A 22,647-nucleotide genomic window follows, 5' to 3' on the forward strand; every position below is an offset into this window, starting at 1 on the left:
ATACATGACTACCCATAAGTAGATCTGCGTATGTATGTGACTTCTTAGAGACAAACCCACAGATGGATCTGTAATCACTAAATCATTCCTTCACTACATCCACAACACACACTCCAAAAGCCTTTTTGTCACAAATTCATGTCAGAGCATCATTACCACAACAAATCTATCATTTTTAGTCATAATCATAAAATATCAAGCAAGCATATTCATTAGTCTCTACTATTCTTTCAGATCTATCATATATGAACCTCATCCATGCTCCTTTGTGCACTCCTATTTCAGATCAAATCATTCATCAATAACTCATAACTTTCACACTCTAACACTTTATCTCCATCTCCTTATATAGCACAAGCCTTAGTCAATACCTCAGGCTAATCCCTTAGTAATGTTGAAGGTATTCTTTGATGAAATCAAATATTTGTTTTCGCGCTCAGTACTATGGGCCAACACCATGGTAAAGACCCATGGTATTCCAATTAACATGGTGTGGAACATGTACGTGACTTTGCTTCACCATACTTTCGTATATATGCGACCTTTCTTCACAGGACCTGCGTATACTTTCCCAAACTTTACCTTTATCAATCTTTTGTCTTTGAACTGATATTCCTTTGTTCATTCTCTCTATCACATTTTTACCATCCTACCATAACGTTGACATATTTATCAAGTGGGTTTCCATCAAGGAAAATACTTTATCCGTAATGCCAACAAACAAACCCTTAATCAATTTAACAAGATACAACAAGAAAACCAAAGGACAAATGGGCCTTCAAAAAATTGGTTGGGGATGATGAGGACCCAAGTCCAACCAATAAAGGTGTGAGAAATAATTACCCTAACCTCCCAATACCATCCTTTAATATCACAATTAACATGAGGGCATGCCATCGGAGCACGAATATGGTGATGTAATGTTTTTCACAGGTACCACAAGAACTTCCCATCCATAGTCACCTAGGGTAGGTTCCCTAAGAAATGGACACTAAGGCTACCACTTCATAGTTGAATGAGTCAGGGATAGGGACCACACGCATGGGAAAGGAAACTAAGCTCAAAACCTCACTAAGGGATTTTTCACAAAGAACTAGGCCCCTAAGAGATCCCCATATGTGTAGTAGTCCAATAGATACGAAAAACAAATGGAGTGGGGATATCACTCCACTTGCCTCCAATGCAACCCCATGCTTGAATCTTGTGTTATAGGAACTTTCTAACAAGAATTATATGCAATTAGTAGGTTTTTACACTCTCTAGTGACTTATAGCTCAAATTTTGTGGCCTTGGAGAGTTTACTCTCCAATCCTAATCAAAGGTCCCAAATCCTAGCTATTGTGGGTTTGTTTAAATGAAAAATGTCTAATAAATTTTAAATAAATGTTTATTTTAGGCTACTATTACTCAAAGGGTATGGAGTGAAACTCGATGATGTTCAATGACTCTTCACAATCAAAAATATCCAATTATGAATAACAAGTGCATATTCTTTGTTTCAATGAATTTTAGTTAAGGAATGGAAGAGGTATTTTCCACTTTAATCAACAAGAAACTTGAAACCTCAGACACTCTCAAAAAAAATATGAAAGACAAATCCTATTAGCAATTTGATCCACACAAACATACATAATAAATCCAAAAAAGAAATATTTTATCATAAAACATTCAAAATCACAAAATTATTTTTGGCATAGATATGTCAATTATCACCTAACTAAAAAGGCAATCGAAGACACATACAACCAACAAATGAGAGTTTTGGTCTACAGTAAAATGGAAACAACCAAAAAGGAAATAACCCAATGTATCTACAAGGAATCAACACCGAAACCTCAAAAGAGACATAGCCAAGCTATCAAATTTTCTCAATTTCAAATTAATGACAATGGAACCAATATAATTTCTAGGCCAAATCAAATAATAAAGACTTAGAAATTTTCTTGGGTCACTACTAACAAGGAAACACACAAAAATGAAAGGAATGCACCAAAAAGGCACACCAAATAGTCTCTTAACTCACAAGTTATAAATATATTTTTAAGAAAGAGATTAGTCCAAGACTAGACTAACCTTCAACTTACAAACCTAATAAAAAATAAAATCAAATAAAATCTCAACAAATTTTGAAAACTATAAACTATAGACATCATTCTTATGTTAAAAAAGGAAAATAGTGATTGTAACTCTTTGAACATTAGTAGAAAGCGATGCATCACTTTGTTAAAAATTGTGAAGATCAATGAAGGGGAAAAAATGAATTTTTATCACATATATAAACCAAATTTATGAGATCGAGTGGGTTTGAAAACTCAAACAATGTTTAGAAAAACAAAATAAATGTAGAAAATACTCATAAAGATACTAATCAATTGAGAACAAATCAAAATATCCATCCCTAGTAGAGTCACCACTTTTGTTTTCAGGAAAAATCCCCTTGTTGTTGGGTGAAGATTCCCACATATCTACCTTTGACATGTGATAAAACAAACGATAGACCCTCCACTATTTCCTCTTAGATATAATATTTATGATTATTTGACATATAACAAAGCAGAGAGGGAACATAGATGGTGTACCTATTCCCTGAAGCTTGTAGGTAATATTGACTAGTGTTGCTATAGGACATCCTGTTGCATCTCTTGAAGATCTTGCTTCCACTCCAAGTGCATGCATATTAATGCACAAGACAAAAAAGACCAAAAATATACATTTGCTAACAAAGAATCAGTTAGATATCTAATAGATATATATTAGACCAGTCAAGATAATCAAAGGTCCAAATGATACATCCAACAAATAACATGAATTGGGGAGGAAATCATGAAATATATATAACAATTATAACATCACAATACATTTACTGTAAGTAAAATTGTGATCCTTTGTGGCTTTTTGGCTCCAACCTCTCCTTATCTTATGCTCATAAGTAAGGAAAAGTTATGGTAGCAAGAAGCTTTCTCTGATATTTCTTAGCAACATGTAGTTACTTATCGCTCCATCAGCTTTCTCCCATAGAAATGAATTCATTATATAGACACGATGAGGAAAGAATATGATGAATTGATAACCATAGGTCTTGATGAAATTAGAGTCTAGTATAAATTTCTAAGCCATTAGATGAGGTAATTCAAACCTTCTCGAATTGATCTCCTAAAAAATGAGAAAGTCTAGAAGCTTGAATTGGTTATTGTTGCCCACATTTTGTGGGTGATATACCTAGGAGAATTGTTTTCTCCAAGATGGTCCTCAGCCAGTAGCCAACAACCCCTTGCATCCACCAACTAGCTTGTTGTGCCACTTCTCTGCCACCTGAGCTAGCGATGTGGTCCCTCATGTTGAAGGAAATGTAACTAGGCTAGGTCTTCATAAATGTAATTTTGATATTTGTATTTATTCAAGAAAAGAGAAATTATTTTTGTATTATTTTTCAATGAGTTTCTTGCTCATTGAAAATAGGTCAAGCACATTTTGAAGTGCTTCTAGGGAGTCAAAGACAAAAATGTAATTATGATGAGACCCTTTGAGGGCATGTTACATCATGTATGGAAATTTACAAGGTCATGGGAACACCTCCAAGCATAGTCAAATCCTCTCCTAGCACCAACGAAGTCTACAAGCAACAAAACAATGAATAAAAATGAATTATAGAGAAAACTTCCATGTCAGCCTAAAGGACAGTCAATTCAGCCTAAAGAGGAGGGAAATACCTCTATTTATAGAGGTTGTCCACTCCTCATTCAATGTACATCTTGTGCTATGAAATCCACAAGAAAGAGAGAACAAGAAGGACGAAGAAAAATAGAGAAAAAGGTCTACAAGGACAGCGAAGCAAGGAGGAGGAACAATGAAGGTTAAAGGGATTGTCTCTAGGGTTCACACAATCACATGTGTGAAGGAATGAAGTTCTGCCTGCGGTCATTACAACTGGGAATTACAGTGGAAAAATATCTCTGTTTTGGGCTAATAAACAAGGCCTATAAGGCCTCCCCATCCAGCGAAGAAGGAAGGAAAAAATGGCAAATATAAGAGGATTGTTTTAGGATTTCTATCCACATGTGCAAAGATTTTAGAAGTGAACAGTTGCAGATTTGACAACGGATGAAGGTAGCATATTGATAGAACTTGTTTGGATATATAATTAGGTTTACAAGGTCTCTAGGAAAGCTCTCCCTATAGGAAAGAAAATAATCCCTAATGTTCTAGGGTTTCTTCTAAGAAGAAGAGAAGTTTGACTTGGACAAGTAGCAGAAGAAGGATAAAGTACTAAGGAGCAAAGTGCCAGAAGGAAGAGGTCCATGTGCCAGAAGTTATAGTGCAGAAAGAGGAAGGAGTTGACTCATGCTTGGAGGATATCCTAGTCAAGGGTCTAGGGTTTGGCAGTTGTTCAAATAAGAAGCTTCAATAATAGAAAAATTACAAAGGGTTTTCCTCTCAAGCGTGGAGAGGTTTTGTCCCTGCTAGAGAGCCAAAGTTTGTGTTCTTGTTATTTTGTTTTGGTAGCAGTTTGGTGAAGTACACACATAAGTGATAATAAGAAGAAGAAGTATAAGCTAACAAGAAAAGTAAAAAGACTCCACAAATTGTTATCAAGTAACAAAGAATCATCACAACACTACTTTGCCTTAGATTCTTCAACATCTCACCCATCTGTCAGGATTGTATGTTTGAAGGTGGGCCTCCCAAAACTAAAGGTCTGCTTTTTCATTTGGTAATTGAGTATTTTAGTTTACTTATCATGGAGAATTTTGGGCATGAATTAATTGGGGGATTTGGTGGAAAGAATGGGCTAGGTCTATGCTCTTGTCCCCTAGACCTCTTTTAGATGTTACTCTTGGACATGTTGTTGCCCGGATTGTAAAGGCACTGCAACAACGCTCAAGATAGGGGTTACCACTTTGATCCCCTCCCACTTTGTTCTAGTTGTCTCCCAACAGTATGCTATGGGGGGTAGTCCCTATGGAATGAGGTGAAGGAAAGTAAGTTGAGAAATCAACTTACATGGGAGACGCGGATGAGTGGCATAACCACTTGGTTGGAATTAAGCAATATTATGATTAAATTATATTTTCTATTATGAGACCAGTGCCTTAATGGAGTCACAAATTCTTGGTTCTTATGAATTGAAACCCAATGACCGGATGGACACCCGCTGCTTGAATGATTAACTAACCTATATGATGTGCAAATTTCAACAATATACCAAGATACTCAAGATGTGAAATGTCAACAGTAGTCAATCAAGATGTTGATAACAAATTTATGACAGTGTATCTCAGCAATAAATATTTAGAAAATTCATACTTGATGAATGTTATAACAACAGTAAGAAAATGCTAAACCAAAAATGCTTATGCTTGCCCAAGATCACAAAAATATGAACTTGGAAAATATGTATGTTAACTTTATTAAGATATATCTTTTAGTAAAATTTCAGTTTTGAAGTATAATTTGCAGCAGTAAGTTAATCCATAGATCAACAAATAGTGATGTTAGCACCAATGCCCAAAAATGCCTAAAAATAGTAAAAATTGCCAAACTTGAGAAAAATCAATTTTTAGGATTTTTTTAGGCTTGACTAAAAAAAAATTTAGATCTGATATACTTATTTCAGCAATGAAACAGTAACAAATCAACAAGATAAAATTGCCAAAAATAGATAACCAATATTTCCAGAAATGACAAAATACACTAAAACTTGAAAATTTCCAATTTGAGGGCTTTAGGAGAGTTTGATTCAACAATTTTCAGAACTGATAAGTTTATGACAGCAGTATATTAATGACAGATCAACAAACCGAAAATACTATCGATAATCCCCACAATGTATAAAAATAGTAAGTTTTCCGAAAAAATGAAAATTCAAATTTTTTAGACTTTCATTAGGATGTGATTCAGAAATGTCCAGCTCTGATTTTTTACAGTTATGCAGAAATTTCCAGCAAGCTAAAATGTCAGGTCTAGTTCAAATTAGAGATGCCCAAGTGGCAAAAATTTGTGAAAATGAAAATTTTTCAATTCTAAACAATTTTGACCATATAGTGTTTGATTTTAGGGCCTCATTATTTGTGATTTAATTGTTGTAATGAAACTAAAGAAAAATGAAGGTTTGGAGGTGAAAACCTAGGCCCAAGGCCTTAACAATCCCACCGTTGAAAATCATTGAAATTTTGGGATTACCTTGCCGCTTGCTAGATATGAATTTTGAGACCTTAATCTTGCAAAAATGCTAAGTATTTAGCCTTAAAACTTCAGCTTAGGGTTTCGGGTCAATTTGGGGCAAACGAGGCCAAGAATTGGAGAACAAGGCTAAGGAAAACCAATTTTGGGGGATAAAATGGCTGAAATGGCAAGAAAAGGCCAAAAATTGAAAACCGATATCTCAAAATTTTCCAAATTTGAATTTTTCTGTCAAATCTTCAGTAAATGGCCCTGCAAAATTGTCTAGAGACTAGATCTTACCCTCAAGGGCCTAGATCTAGCTCTTCTCTCACTTGATCCCTTGATCCAACCTACAAAAAATGAAAATAAAAATACCCAAACCCTAAATATATACAAAATAGAACTAAAACCCCAACCCAAGTTAGAAAAAATAAATTACAATTTAATTTACAAAACATACATGGGTTTTTAAATGGATTTTGACAAAATAATTTTTCAATATTTTTTACTTGAAAGAATGACTAAAATGCTTCAAAAAAAAATAATTCACTATAGCCCAAGCAAAGATTAAATCCACCATATAAAAAACTAGAGATCCAAACAACATTGATTCTTGCCCAATTTTGTGAACTTGGAGGCTAAGGATTGAAGCACTTGCAAACACTATGTATTTATCTAAAAAACTAATCGATTAGATCACATGGGGAATCAAACCACCTAAGATTAGCCCAAAATTATCAATAGTATGATTTTATCTCCATCTAATGAAAAAACAGATCTTACTAATATTCAACACAACTTAGAAATGCTCGTAGTCAACACATACCACAAATCAATAAGAAAGAACACCTTGAATTGCACCCCAAAGTGTTTTATTATGATAGAAAAAATAGTTCCCAGCGAGAAAATAGTTTACACAATGCTTCAACAACAATTCTAGTCAAAGATCAAGATGACTAGAGACTCAACTGACTCTTTAATTAATAGATAAATCCCCAAATGGAAAAAATAACGGCTAGTTTATTTGACCCTTGTCAAAATAATCTTGTTTGTTGATAAATACCTCAAGATATTTTAATCTTAGTCATTGATTTCTTATTTTTGAGGAATTTTTGAATTTATCATTTAATTCCATTTTAATTAGCTCAAAATTAATTATCCTCAAAAATTGACTTTGACTTAACCACCAAGGTCCAACAGTCCAAATTTTCTTGAAAAACACATATTCTCTTGGTGGAGGACCTTTGAAAATGGATTCTTTCAAGACCTATGAATTTTTTTCATTTGAATAATTTATTTTCCTAGACAATTTAATTTTGACTCTAATTAATTAATTTTCTCGCTTAGGATTTAATTTTATTTTGCCAGAGAAATTAATTAATACATTGTTGGCTTAATGGGTCTTGACCCAGGTTCAGCATTAGTTAGCCAAACAAATCCCTACACTACTGGCCCTTTCATCATCAATTCGTGGAGCGTGAACAAAAGCCTCACCCAAAGCAGTATGGGGGGATGCTGGAACGAAGTTTCTGCATCTAGAGATGGTTATGATGTCGTTTATACCCTAACTCTACCTTCGCACAAATCAATAATCCTTTTAGGGCTTATCGATATACTTCTCTTAATCAAGCTTAGACTTTTGAGAAGGTCTATGACTGTCTTCCATAGACCCTAACCAGGCGAACCAATTACTTACGTGCCTCTGTAATCACTCCTAAGTCTGTATTACCCAAATCGACTTAAGTGTCTAATATCTTTAACATGCATTAAGATATTCTTCACGTAAACAGATATTATTACTTGTGTTTTGATAGCAATGTAAACCATTAAGAATCGCGCATTAATACAACATTAAATTATAAGCCCAATATTCATCATAACAAAAACGCATTCATTCATAACATAAGTAAATAGATCAAATACAGATATTTACAGAATAATCTCTTTATTGATACCTCAGATTTTATTATAGACTCAAAACTACCCTGTGCACTTAGCTACAGGGATTCACGCACTCAAGGCCTCTGCGCACACAGCTACAGAGCCTCTCTTCTACTCTAAGACTCTTCTCTCGTCACTTCTACTGACCCATTACATTCATTCTTCAATAAAACTACTGCCTTAGACTCTTCTAAGACTTTCATTTTTATACAAATTTATGGTTCGCAGACCATGGGTAGGTCTATACAGTCAACACAACTTACATAAAAGAAGGTTAAAACCCTTTTATGACACCTTACATCTATGTACTTCGCGACCACAACTTTCAGAGACTTTACACTTTAAATACAAAATCTTGGGCTTTTGCCCCAAAATTCACCTTAGGGGACCCTATCCCAACAGGCCCCCAACACAAATATCGTGACTTGCCCTCGAGTCACTCTGATGGCCCTGAGATGTTACTGCAAATACCTTTGATCTTCACTTACGCTACTGTAACTTTAGCTGTGCACTGTGTAGCTGCCTGCTTGGCCTGCTCCACCAGCTGCTCGATTTCTGGTCCTGCGTTATCTTCCTGGATCTTCTATTGTGATATCTGTAGGTTATCTAACTTCTCCCCAATGGTGGCAAGGATCACATAGGCCTCAACCAGCCAAGGCCTCAATCTGGCCTTGAGGACTGCCTCTTTTCACTGTGCTGCTTCCACATGTTCTTGCAGTTGCTTTGCCTCCTGTAGCTTTTCTGATCTGGATTTAAACAGGAATGCAACAAATTACAGAAATAACCATACACACAAAGATGCAGCGGAAATAATACTTCATTTCATTAATGGAAAATACTGAAATATGCTTACAACCAGAAATGGAAATAAACTAGCTAGGGCAATGGTAGCTTATCTCTGAGAAGAGATGTGATGGCTACATGCCTCTGAACTGTGTTACAATGAGGCTCGAAGGCCTATTTATTGTTGAGAAACAATAGAAAAACCCTTAACATTCCAAAACCTAACCCTAGGAGATGAAACGCCAAACTGTGGGCCCCGTTTGGGGGTAAGTTGGTACATCAACTTCCCGGGGTCGTAACTTTGGCATATGATCTCCGTTTGACGCGTACAATAGCTCATTAGAAAGATCTATCCGAGCACTATCATTGTTGGAACAAGCAAGATTCCCCAAAAAACGTCATTTAGGGCCTCAAAACGGCTCCGGAAGTTCAGGACCCGAAAAACTGCTAAAAATAGTAAGTTGTGCTACAATTAAGGAAACTGAAAATGCTGAGAAAGACAATAGTGGAGGTCCAGGTGGACTTGGCAGGTGGCCACCAATATCCACCTGGATCATTCCTCCCCCCTTAGGAAGCAATGGTCCCCATTGCATTGAGCTCCTCCATGAGATGAGTAAACTTCTGCTGAACTTGTTCCCTGGTGAGCCACTTGCCCTGCTGAAGGAGTTGGCCTGCTTTGACAACTCGATACAGTTGGATATTCTGTTGGCGAGTGTTCTTGATCTGTGTGTCCATGATCCGATCAGTTGTAGCTTGTTCCATGCAATCTGGATTTAATTCTGTGGGTTTGAGTTGTTCTGCAATGTCGGATGTGTCTAGCAATGGTGGAAAGTATGGTCGAAGGCGGTCCACATTGAACACCGGGTGCAAGCCAAGGAATGGGGGAATGTTGAGCTCAAATGCATTGTCTCCCATAGCCTTAGTAATGGTGTAAGGACCATATCGGAGTGGTCTCAATTTCCGATAGGCTCCAGTAAGGCGTTCCTTTTGCAAATGCAACCAGACTTTGTCGCCCACCTGAAACTTGTGTGGCACCCGATGTTGATCATGTCGCTGCTTGTACTTGGCATTTGATTTCTCAAGAATGTCATGGACCTGCTGGCGAATATGTTGGATGCGCTCAATGAAGCTGGTGGCCTTATCTGTTTCAGACTGGACATGAGCTGAATTCATGTGAGTAGCTGCAAGTGGCATGGCCACATCAATGGGGCATAGTGGCTGGAATCCCAAACCCACCTGAAAAGGGCTATGACCAGTGGAGCTGTGAAGAGCTCGGTTGTAGCTGTGTTGAACATAGGGGAGGCTCTCGTCCCATGTGCGTGGATGCTTTGAGTTATACATGCGCAGAATGTGCATAATCATCCTATTGACAACCTCTGTCTGGCCATCAGTTTGAGGATGGAAGGCTGTGGACTTCGTGAGTTTGGTGTCCAGCATTGACCAGAGACTGGACCAAAATGTGCTGAGAAACCGACTCTCCCGATCTGAGATGATAGACTGTGGGATCCCAAAGTGCACCCACACTCGTTCAAAGAAGAGTTTAGCAGTGGCTTCTGTTGTGATATTCTTCTTGCAGGCCACCATAATGGCCATCTTCGAGAACCTGTCGACGACCACAAAAACACAGTCATTTCCATGCTTAGTGGAAGGAAGGCCTGACATGTAATCCATGGAGATGGATTCCCAAGGTCGACTAGGGGTAGGCAACGGGGTATAGAGGTCGTGCTTCTTAATGGCCGGTTTGGCAATGGCACAGGCAGTACATGATCGGATGTACTTCCCAACATCCTGTCGAAGATTCGGCCAATAGAAATAATTTTTTAGTACTGCCACTGTTTTCTCGACCCCGAAATGCCCAACAGCCCGACTGTAGTGTGTTTCCCAAATCATCTTGGCACGCTCGCTTGAAGGAACACAAAGGTGACCGAGGTGGAATAATAGGGCATCCTGGAGGTGAAAATCTGCAACCTGCTGACCCTCCAAGAGTGTCTGGTATGTGTGGCCGAACTCTGGGTCGCTTTTGTAGAGAAGTGGCCAATCAGAAGTCTCGTGCCCACAAGAGTTGAGCACGGTGGTTAGCGCCATGATCGGTGGTCGACTGAGGCAATCTGCAACATTATTGGTGCTGCCCTTTTTATACTTGATATTCAAGTGAAACTGTTGCAGGTATGTAGACCACTTCTGATGGCGATCATTCTGCAATTTCCCTTGGGTCTGTATGAACTGCAGAGGTCGGTGGTCTGTGTGGATGACCGTTTCCCTTCCCAAAATGTGATGCTTCCATTGTCGGTAGGCCTGTACAATGGAATACATCTCTTTATCATAAGTGGGGTACTTCCGGACTGTGTCTGAAAGTGTTTCGCTGTGATATGCCGCTGGATGTCCATGTTGAGTAAGGACTGCCCCAATAGCATAGTCAGAGGCATCTGTCTCGACTTCAAATGGTTGTTGTAAATCTGGTAACGCGAGCACTGGTGCCGTGCAGAGGCGATCCTTCAACTCCCTGAATGCCTTATGTTGAGATTCAGACCAAAAGAATTTTGCTTTCGCCCCGCCCTTGGTGACTTGACTCAAGGGCCAAGAAATATGAGAAAACCCCAACACAAACCTGCGGTAGAAGTTGGCAAGTCCTAGAAAGCTGCGGAGCTATGTTAGAGTGGTTGGAGAGGGCTAATCCCGAATGACTTGGACCTTGGCTGGATCGACATGCACCCCCTATTCATCAATGATGTATCCCAGATACTGAACCTGGGTCATGCCAAAAGTGCATTTCTCCAAATTGGCACATAGCTTGTGTTTCTGCAGTGTTTGGAGAACCTGTCGGATGTGGTGGAGGTGCTCTTCCGAACTCTGGCTGAAGATCAGAATGGCATCCAAGTATACTACTACAAAGGAGTTGGTGAATGGCCGCAAGATGTCATCCATTAGCCTCATAAAGGTTGCAAGAGCATTCGTCAATCTGAAAGGCATGACCAACAATTCGAAGAGGTCCTCCTTGGATTTGAAGGCAGTCTTCCACACATCGGAGGGTTCGATTGGTACCTGGTGATATCCAGACTTCTGGTCGATCTTGCTGAAATATTTCGCCCCCTTTAGTTGGTCTAGGAGGTCATCAATCCGCGGGATCGAGTACCTATTACGGACAGTGATCTTGTTCAGCGCCCGATAGTCAATACAGAGTCTCCACGTCCCATCCTTCTTCTGTACCAACACGATCGGGCTCCCACAGGGCGATGAACTCGGACGGATGTGACCTTTCTGCAGGAGCTCCTGAATCTGCCTCTTGATTTCATCATTCTCCAGAATGGAGCACCGATAAATTGGTCCATTGGGTAGTGGCGCACCTGGGGTCAGATCGATGGAGTGCTTGACTTGACAGTGCAGAGGAACCCCTGCCGGGGAGGTGAAGATGTCCTCGTACTCCTCCACAATCTTGTCCATCTGCAGTTGTCGTGCAAAGGGGCCCCGTTTGGAGGCCACAGCCACTGTCTTCTTCTTTCCTTGAGGGCGTATCATCAGGAAAACAAATTTCCTGGTTTTGGAAATGATCTTATTGCATTGTTTTGCAGTAATCAAAGAGAGGGCAGCAGGTGGTGCTACCTCTGGTATCCTGAACAACTTATTTCCCAATGTAATAATAACAGCACGGGGCCTTGATTCATACACAACATGTCGCTTCCACAAGTATGGTTGTCCTAGTAATACATCACAAACTTCAAGGGGAGCAATGTCACAAAATACCTCATCCGTGAAGGGCTTGATGTTGTATGGACAGCGACACTGCTGGCTTACGCGAAGATCTCGTCCTTGGTGAAGCCACCCAATGGTGTATGGTTGTGGATTTGTTGTGGTCAGTAAGCCCAACCGCTTCATGACCTCTGCCGAAATGAATTTCTTTTGACTCCCGCTATCAACAATGAACTGTATCAGGGAGCCCTTTACCCACATCTGAGAGTGGAAGAGACGCTCCTCCTCCTCTGGATCTTCGGGTTCATTTTTCTGGATCTTTGCGGTAGCAACAATGGCGCTAGGGTCTGCACCAATGATCTGCTTCCCTTTTTCATACCCCTTATCGGGTTCTGACTCAGAGTCGGAACATGCATCTGATTCTGAAACCTTTAGCTCAGCCACCAGTGACTGCTTGGCCCGACACTCACTTGTGTTGTGAGTGGAGCTCTTATGGAACTCGCACCATTTTCCAGTGTCCTTTCTCGGCTTCGCGGCGTTGTTCTTTGCTTGCAGCTTTGGCTGGTTGTCTTGGGCTGTCCCGCCTTGGCTTTGTCCTTTGTTCTGTGGTTTAGGGGCACCTTTCCCTTTCTTTGGATTCGCAGATCCAAAGTCTCGCTTCTTTTGTTTAAACTTCTGTTCGACCTTGACGGCATACCGGTATGCTGCGCCGAGCGAGGGGATGTTTAGGAATTGTATTTCTTTCTGGATGTACTTGTGCAGGCAGCCACGGTATTTGAGTATCAAATGTTGCTCCGAATCCTTGATACCCAACTTTGTGCGAAGGGTATGGAAAAGATTGCTGAACTCCGGCACGTCTTGGTCCCTTCCCTGCCGCAGCATGGTCCACTTTATGTATTCATCCTCGTAGCTCCCGACAGGGTAGTACTGCTCCTTGATGGCATCCCGGAACGAATCCCAGGTGGGTGCGGCTGAAAATAGTGAGCCAGTACTTTCATCCTTCTGCTCGCAATAGGTTTCCCACCAGTCCTTGACGTGGGGGGCTACTTTGAGGAGAGCAAAAACAATCTTTTCCCGACTCGAAAATTCATGAACAGAAAAATAACCCTCTAGCAGATTTAAACATTTATCTACGGCATCTGCGTCTATCTGACCCCTCGAATATGGGGATTTCAAAATTAACTTGTACCTTAAAGGGTGTGGCGTTTCCAGAGTAGCTGCTGGAAGCCGATGTGTTGCTTCTGGGTAGCCGCTGAAGGATCTGGGCAAAGCTGTCCATCATCGTGTTCCGTTGTCGCTCGAGGGCTTCTTCGAGCAAGATTTTGATGGGATCTCCTGCCCCCTCGTCTTTCTTCTCGTCCGCCATGGGAGGCCATCGGGATTTGCGAGGCTGGTCTTGCAAAGGTTCAACCAGTTCAAGCCCTAACTCCTTATATCCCGACCTTGTTGGGGATGTTAGCGCTTGAAATTTCACCTCAGGCTGAGAAAGGTAAACCTCAAGGCTACATCAAACCATTCAGCCTCATAGCTAGCCCTACAGTGCAGGAGAAGGCTCTCTCCGGTCAATCTCGTTAGATCTTCAATGGGATGAGATGACCAACAAGGTAACACTGATATTAGGCTAGTAAACTAATTAAAAAGGTGGATTTGGGGTTTTTTTGGGTTTTTGGTGGCAATTTGAGGAATTGCAATTTTGGGTGCGGGGATTTGACACAGTTTCTGCAGGGGGTTCCTTGGGGCGAGGTAGGAAACAATATTGATGCCTTAACTTGAGATGGATGATTAGGAATGAAAGATGAGGAGCTAAAGAGAGCAAACAATGACTTTGAATTCCCTTTAGACAGTAGAAAACATGGAAATTAAACAAATTTAAAAGCAGAGCATGGCTAGCAGGAATTCCTACTTTAACACTTCATTTGTTTAATGTGCAGCAGTAAAGAAAGGAAATGAATCACATAACAAAGCTTACAAGAACATTGAGAAACACACCATCAACACATGAGTCCATAAGAATCCCAAAGATGACTGCAAAACCCTGGTCTTCCTTAGCCAAAAATTGCAGAGATACAATGAAAATATACAATGATAGCTTCTCCCTCAAGAGTCCAACCATGAAAATGAGAAAGAAAGTACATAATATAGATGATCTAACCTCTTTCCCTGCCTCCATGGGTCGAGCTCACTATCCTAGGAGCTGTTTCAACAACTTCTAAACTAGACACTAGAAAATAGGTAGTCAAAACAACTTGCCTCTATAAACTTGGAAACCAGTTCATACAATCAATTTTTACCCTTTACATGAATGAATCTTCTAGAAGTGTTAAACAAGAGTAAGAGTGTCTTAGAGTTACCAAAATTACATCAAAGATAATCATCTTCAACCCCAAAAAGTCAAACCAAGTCAAACTATGCTTTTCCGAGCTGTACAGTGAAATATGGCAAAGTCTACTCAACGGGTCGCGCCCCCCTGCTCAACGGGTCGCGCCCCTCTCTGCTGCCCGAAATTTCTCCTCTTTCGCTCCTTTCTCTCAATAAATCTCTCTATCTCTCTTGCAAGCGTTAGAATGCACAATGAGAGTGAAAGGAGGGAATTTGGGCTTTTATAAGTCTCATTTGAAAATTTTTCATTTACAAACCCACTTTCTAATGTTTTTTCTTTTGACACTTTATAACACTGATTTTTGGTTTCCTTTATCCTGAATTTGACTCATTGAGTGCTTTGACTTGATTCTTTTTGCAGGTAGATCATCTGAGGGACTTTGGCAAGGGGACCAGGGTTACTGCTGCCCTTTTGAAGACTTTTTGGAATTTCATTCTTTTTACAAAAAATTAACGTGACCTTGGCTTTAAAAACAGAATTTTTAAATCCAAGGTTAAAAATGAACTGTACATGATGAAAATATCAAAGAAACATGTTTACAATCCTCCCTCTGGCTCGCTGGGCACTCAAGGACTTTCAAAGACATGACCTTGCAGAGATAAATGACCAAAACCCTAGACCTAGGACCTTTGACCTCAAGACAAAACAAGACAAGCTTGAAAGAGCTTAATGACTAATATGACCTGATCCAGCAAAACCAAGAGGGGTATAAATAAACCAGCTCCTCCATCAGGGTTATGGCATGCCTAACGGGATGCAAAACTTAACACTGATGAGACACCTACCTATGCAAATGCAAAGAGCTTTGATCACTGATGGAGGGCTTCAAGACCGACACTAACAGGGGACATGCAAAGAAAAATAGAGAAAAAGCAGACCGCTCTGATACCACTGATCCGGATTTAAACAAGAACGCAACAAATTACAGGAATAACCATACACACAAAGATGCAGCGGAAATAATACTTCATTTCATTAATGGAAAATACTGAAATATGCTTACAACCAGAAATGGAAATAAACCAGCTATGGCGATGGTAGCTTATCTCTGAGAAGAGATGTGATGGCTACATGCCTCTGAACTGTGTTACAATGAGGCTCGAAGGCCTATTTATTGTTGAGAAACAATAGAAAACCCTTAACATTCCAAAACCTAACCCTAGGAGATGAAACACCAAACTGTGGGCCCCGTTTGGGGGTAAGTTGGTACATCAACTTCCCGGGGTCGTAACTTTGGCATATGATCTCCATTTGACGCGTACAATAGCTCATTAGAAAGATATATCCGAGCGCTATCATTTTTGGAATGGATTCCCCAAAAAACGTCGTTTAGGGCCTCAAAACGGCTCCGGAAGTTCAGGACCCGAAAAACTGCTAAAAATAGTAAGTTGTGCTATAATAAAAAGGAAACTGAAAATGCTGAGAAAGACAATGGTGGGGGTCCAGGTGGACTTGGCAGGTGGCCACCAATATCCACCTGGATCATTTTCCAATCTCTACGTGACAATGATGGTGTGCGATGTCGCCTTTGCTTTGTCATACTGTTGTTGTAGTTCCCAGGCCTCTGTGTTCAACCTCTGTAGGTTAGGATCTTCCTGCAGTCTCGTGATTACCCCCATAAACTGCTCGAAGAGTGCAGTGCATTCCGCCACCGCGACATCTACTGCAGCAACTCCATCTCTCATAGCAGCTTCACGTTGTTCTTTGACCTCTAGTGGAGTTGAAGGTTGTGTCTTCAACTCAAGCTCTGTAATTTTCAAGTTCATCTCAAACTAAACCTTGGCCATCTCGATCTTCGTGTCACGCACACCTGCAACCAACTTCTGAATCTTGGCTTCCACTGGTGTTTCTTCTGGTATATGCAGTTCCGAAACGATTCTTCATGCTTTGACTACCACTACGACGATGTGCTCATTCTTCTCCTAAACCTTCTTCCAGGCTTCGAGTGCAACTATCTTCTCAATGAATATCTGTTCGTTGTTGATTTTTTGCTCATTGATCCTACGCAGCGCGTGCTGCTCTCGAGCCTTAAGCTCCTCAATCACACCTACTTGTAGGGTGTGAAGGAATTCATTGGGGAGTGTAGCCAAGTTGAGGCCAACATTCCTCAGCGTGTTAACAGTAGTCTTGTCAGCTTCCACCTCCACGCTCAGAGCTCCATTGGGTATTGTGACTCCATTGTTGTAGTTGTCCCTGACACTAAATTGGTTGAGGACGCATTGCTCTACCATTCACCTGTCTGCAGTCTAGTGGCTTGGATTTGCATCTTGCACACACCCGTCTGAATGGCACTTAATGCCTTCTTTTGCTACTTCTCAAACTGCTACAACAGTTTCGTTGTCATGTCCCTTACCTTGTCCCCAATGTCATCCAAGTCACCCTCTATCAAGGTGATCGGGTCTAGCGACGACTTAGTGGCCTTGGTATTTTTGCGCGGCCCTTCCTTCTCCTGCTCCCTATTTTGCTTTACCTAGAAGGGAGTGCTTTCCAGATCTCCACCACCCTGTTCTAATTTCTCCTCTTCCTCTGTCTATGGCAAAGGAGATTTCTGACTTCTGTCAGAGTCGCGCTCTTCCTCTTATTCCTTCGCGACGTGCTCCACTTCTACTTGGGCCTTGTCCTCAGTCTCCTTCTTCCACTTTTCAGCCAATTGTTGAACCTTCAACTGGGCCGCTTCCTTTTTCTGCTTTTCCATGGACTTACTAGACCCGGCGGACAAATCGGATGTTGTGCGCCAATCTGCTAGCCAACGCTTGAGGACCACTGCAATGGCATCATCCATCGTGAGGTATGGTAAATCATACCACTTTTGTTTTGGGTCCTTTCGTGCCCGGATGGAGATATAGTGGAAGTCCACTTTGAACTCCATGTACCCAAAAAGTTGCTTGACAACGGTTGGTGACAACCATGGCTTTCGGTGGATGGCCATATTAATGCTCATCTCCATCAATACCCAAAACACCTTTCTCTCCTGGATTAGCTCAACGTTCTTTGTCTCCCATAGCGAAGCAAACTTCGCTGCTTCTGAAAAATCTGGTGCGATCGCAAGAAATTGGCTATCCACTAGAAATGATCACGTGACCAGCACAATTGGAAATAAGAGCGACGAGTAGTGAAACGTCTTGCTCTGGTCATGTGCCTCCCTATAGTTCACGAGGAATTCGCTACACAGGTAGTGCACCCAGTTGAATTGTATGCCCTCCGCGCACTTGGCCGCTAGTGAAACAACTGGTGCTAGAACCTCGTCCACATGACACTTTGTCATTATTTTTCCAGCCAAGATCTGGGCGGCCACCTTCACTGCGGGGTCAGTTATGCTTGAAATTGAATACCCACATGGCTTCTTGAAAAGCTTAAACTTGTCCTTAATCCTTTCGACAAGGTTGCGCTCGCCCATCTTTCCGCCAAATGCCTTGGCCGGATTTAGCGCTAAATGTGGTAGTAAGGTGATCCTGTGGATCAACATGTCCATTATGGGGACTTGATTTTCCAACCACAGGCACCCGTTGTGCACTAGGGATTTTTTTTTTTTGATAACAATCACATTTATGGGAACGCGGGGGTAATGCGGCACCCATAGTAGATTCAACAATCCTGCCTTTACGACCCCACGAATCCAATTTACTAGCTCTAGTGCAGTGACACTAGACTCCTTGTAAAATACTTGTTGCATTAAATTATCGATAACCAACTGGGGGAACCACTTAGTGTCCCCCAAGTCCCAATCTTCAAGCTTCAGATGTGGGACGTGCACCAAGCGCGGACCTTCAAATGTGATATTCTCTGGCAACAGGGGTGTATGAAGGGGAAACTTTCCCTCATCTGGGTCCTTTAGGACCTTCACCTTGCCCTAGCACAGAGGGATGTATTCTGGCAGCTTTGAAATAGGGTCTACCCCCTCAATATCAATGTCCTCTACGCCCTCATCACCCCCAGGTCGACAATTTTCCCTTTTTCTGTGTGGTTGGCTTTTCTTTTCTCTGATGTTTCCTTGGTGACTCACGCACCAGCAACGTCTTCTTATGTTTATCCTTCTTCAGCTTGGGAACCTCTCCTGCCGGCGTAGGATTCAGCCTAGGCGACCTTAGCGACTTCGGCACTACTGTGGAACCTCCATACTTACGACCTCAAGGGAAACTCCCTTAGAGGTAATAGACCCCCCAACACTTGCAGATTCCACAGGTGTAGACATGAAGTTGTTAATGAGCTATTGGGTTTCCACAATTAACTTGTCAAACACAGAACTGTCCACCAAGTCGTCGAAGAATGCACGGTTCATGCACACTAGGTAGCACGACACATAAACTCTCAGAATGAAAAGTGTCTCTCGTTGGGTGGCGATCAGTAATTTATAGGAAAATTCAAATTCAAATTCAACCGTTCCCTCCAAAATCCATTCATAAATGCTAAATTGGCAACAGGTTTTCAAATATCTCGCTCGTAAATTCAGCCTTAAATGCCACCCCGCTGCTCCTCTTATCCATTTTCTCAGTGTCAAATCATGAACAGTGACAGTAACAGTGACTTTCTGGCTACGTTGCGCAGTCTCTCATCCTGTAGCAAAGCTCCCTTCGCGCGTCTGCTGACACTATGACACCCGTCTATCCCACTGATCTGAAAATCACTCTTGAGTGATCTCAGTTAAAGAATTATTGAATGAAGGTATTACAGACTCGTGGTGGTGTGTGTCTATGTTATTTTAGGCAATGGACAAATTAGATTGCAAAATACACAGACATTGGAAGAATGGAAAATAGTAAGAGGAACACAGTAAGCAAATGCAAGAACACAACAGATTTAATAAGGAGTTCACCCTATCCTCCAGGGCTACGTCTCCAGTCCATCTTTCAATGGTGGCCTTCTTTTATTATGTCTTTAAAGCAGTGTTTTTACAGTAAGGAGCTCCATTTAAGTCTCCTGAAACAGATAATGTTTGGTAGGGTGGTTCTTGGATCCCCAAGCCATTTAGAGTGCACAGACTCTTTTCCTTACTAGATCTTGACCTCTCTGGTCTTTAATGGAAGGAGCCCAATGTGGTACTCAATTCCCGACAGATCCTCTCAAGGATTGCTTGAACCTCTCAAGCTTTTTGTCTGCTCGATGCTACCTTATGCTGCAAATCAGCTCGGCCTTCTATCTTTCTGCCTCTTGCTTTACTATCTCTTCTTTTCTTTGTCTTCATTCTCTTCTCCTCTCGGTGTCCTCTGTTCTTTGTATGTTCATGGCTTTAAAGCCAATCTATCCTTGATTGTTCACTTCCTCTTCCGCCCCCATTGGATCACCTGCTGCTACTCGCTTGGAATTCCTTGTCTTTGCGTCATCATCAATGGCTCACAGGGAGTGGCCACTTGTCCTCTCTCAAACTGCACTAGCTCTTCCTCGTCAGTTTGGTTTTCCAATTACACTATGGTATGACTCACCCACCATCTCAGCATCAAATCAAACTTCAAACTCCTTTATGCCACGGCTTAATCCCCTATCAAATCTGGTTCCTCCATCAGGCGCAATCTCCACTGTCAGATCTGGAGCCCCCAGATCCTACGACATTCGCTCGTTTCGTGCAGTTGACTCGCTCGACCGTTAGAGCGTGATCAGTGGTGGTTTTCTCTCTCATCTACCTGCCATGTGTCAGGTGTTGAATGGAATTGCTCATTTTTCTCCACATCCACTTACTGCCCAAGGGTGCCCCCAATATACCAACGGTTTTGGAGCATGGGACCCGCCTTTCACCTTAGCGCTTTCCCACGATTTCCCAGCTTCCATGCGACCGAGCGCTTTGGGGCTTTTTCCTTCTCGATGGGTTTTGCCCAAGCGCTAATCGTGCATCAGAAATGCCCTCTGTTTCCTGATCCGCGCTTCCCAATGGCCAGTTTTGCCTCCTGCATGGACTCCATGGGCCTTGGTCAGCATGCTTTGATTGAGATCCTTGTTATTCCTGGCTGGATGCAATCTGCCATAGTCCAGAGATATTCCTGATCCCTTTGTGTCCATAAATTCGAAGTCTTTCCTGTCTTAATACAGTCGCGCAGATCTACAACCTGGTAGGTGTAGTTTATAGTCCCATGCCTCCTTGCAGCTGTCTGGAGCGCTAAGAATGTGCTACCATCATATATTCATCTGGACAAATCCTCGGTGTATGGCTTCAATCAGCTTTCATTTACCTTTCCAAGAAATGGATCTCCATTCAATTTCACCCACTGAACTGCTCCACCATCAGTAATCTCCTTAATCACATATGGCCCCATCCAATGCATCTGAAATTTTCTGGGAAATTTATCAAACTTGCTGTCATATAATAAAACTAAATCATTTACCTTGAAGGTGTGCATTTTGATGTGCCGATCGTGCCATGCCTTTTCACGCTCCTTCTGAACTTGTTGATGGAATCCATCCAAGAATCTATATTCCTCCAGCTCTGTCAGCTGCACGAGCCTCTCTTCTAAGGCTCCGCGGTGTGCCATTCCTTTGAACACCACTATCTGTAGACTAGGCACAATGTACTCCATCGGCATCACAGCTTTTACACCATAGACCAGTCGAAAAGGTGTCTGTCTAATCAGTTTTTTATAAGTAGTTCTATAAGCCCATAACACCACTGGTACGCACACGTCCCAATCATTCCTTTGTGCATTGAAAACCTTTGTCAGCACATTATCCAATATCTTATTAAATGCTTCCACCATCCCATTAGCCCGAGGGTGATATGGCTTGCTCTTTTGATGATAAACTTGGAATTCCTTCGTCAACGTGCTGATTGTTTCATTAAGGAAGTGTGTACCGCGATCGCTCATCAAAATCTTCCGGCAACCAAACCTAGTCAACACATATTCAAATAGGTTGCCCTTGTACAACCCTTTACAGGTTGGGCCTCCACCCATCTGGTCAAATACTCAGTCACGATGATGATATACCGTGCACCCGTCTTCTTTCCTGGAGGCTGAACTAGTCCTACAAAATCAATTGCCCATTTTTCAAATGGATGCAATAAAACTTGTGAATTCAGAGGCAGCTCATCCCTCCACGATGGCCTGCCCGTCCTCTGACATGAATCACATGCCCTACAATAAGCTTTGGAATCCTTATGCAGTGTCAGCCACCACAACCCAGCATGTAAAATCGTCTGCGTTGTTGCTTTTCCTGCATAATGTCCTCTTGCAACCCCTCCATGAGCTTCGGCTAGGATGTTGCTTCGTTCAAACTCAGGCACATAACATTGCAATATCTCATTTTCTCCCATCTTATACAATTGACCTGCAATAAGAGAAAAATCTTCTGCGTGCACCACCAATTCCTTCTTTTGTTGGCTAGTGTACCCTTATAAGGCCGTTCCTATAGTCAGAAAGTGTATGATGTCTGCAAAATGATTATCTTCTACGAACACCGCAAAGAGCTACACATTAGGCAACCCCTCCTTTAAATTGGTAGGCTCCTCCCTTGTTTCAATGCATGACAGATAATCTGGTCCTGCATTCAATCGTACTCCTGGCTTCACAATGACTTCGAAAACATATTCCTGAAACAACAACAGCCATCTGCATATCCCCCCCCCCAACACAGGCTTGTTGACTAGGTACTTTAATCTAGAATGGTCTATATACATCTTAAAGTGTCCGCCTAGCAAGTAGTGTCTGAACTTCTAGAGTGCGTACACCGTAGCCAACCCTTCGCGCTCCGTCATTGAATAGTTATTTTCA

Source organism: Pinus tabuliformis, chromosome Q (assembly GCF_031772625.1).
Source record: "Pinus tabuliformis cultivar Carrire ecotype Pingquan chromosome Q, CPIR1, whole genome shotgun sequence".
Lineage (NCBI taxonomy): Eukaryota > Viridiplantae > Streptophyta > Pinopsida > Pinales > Pinaceae > Pinus > Pinus tabuliformis.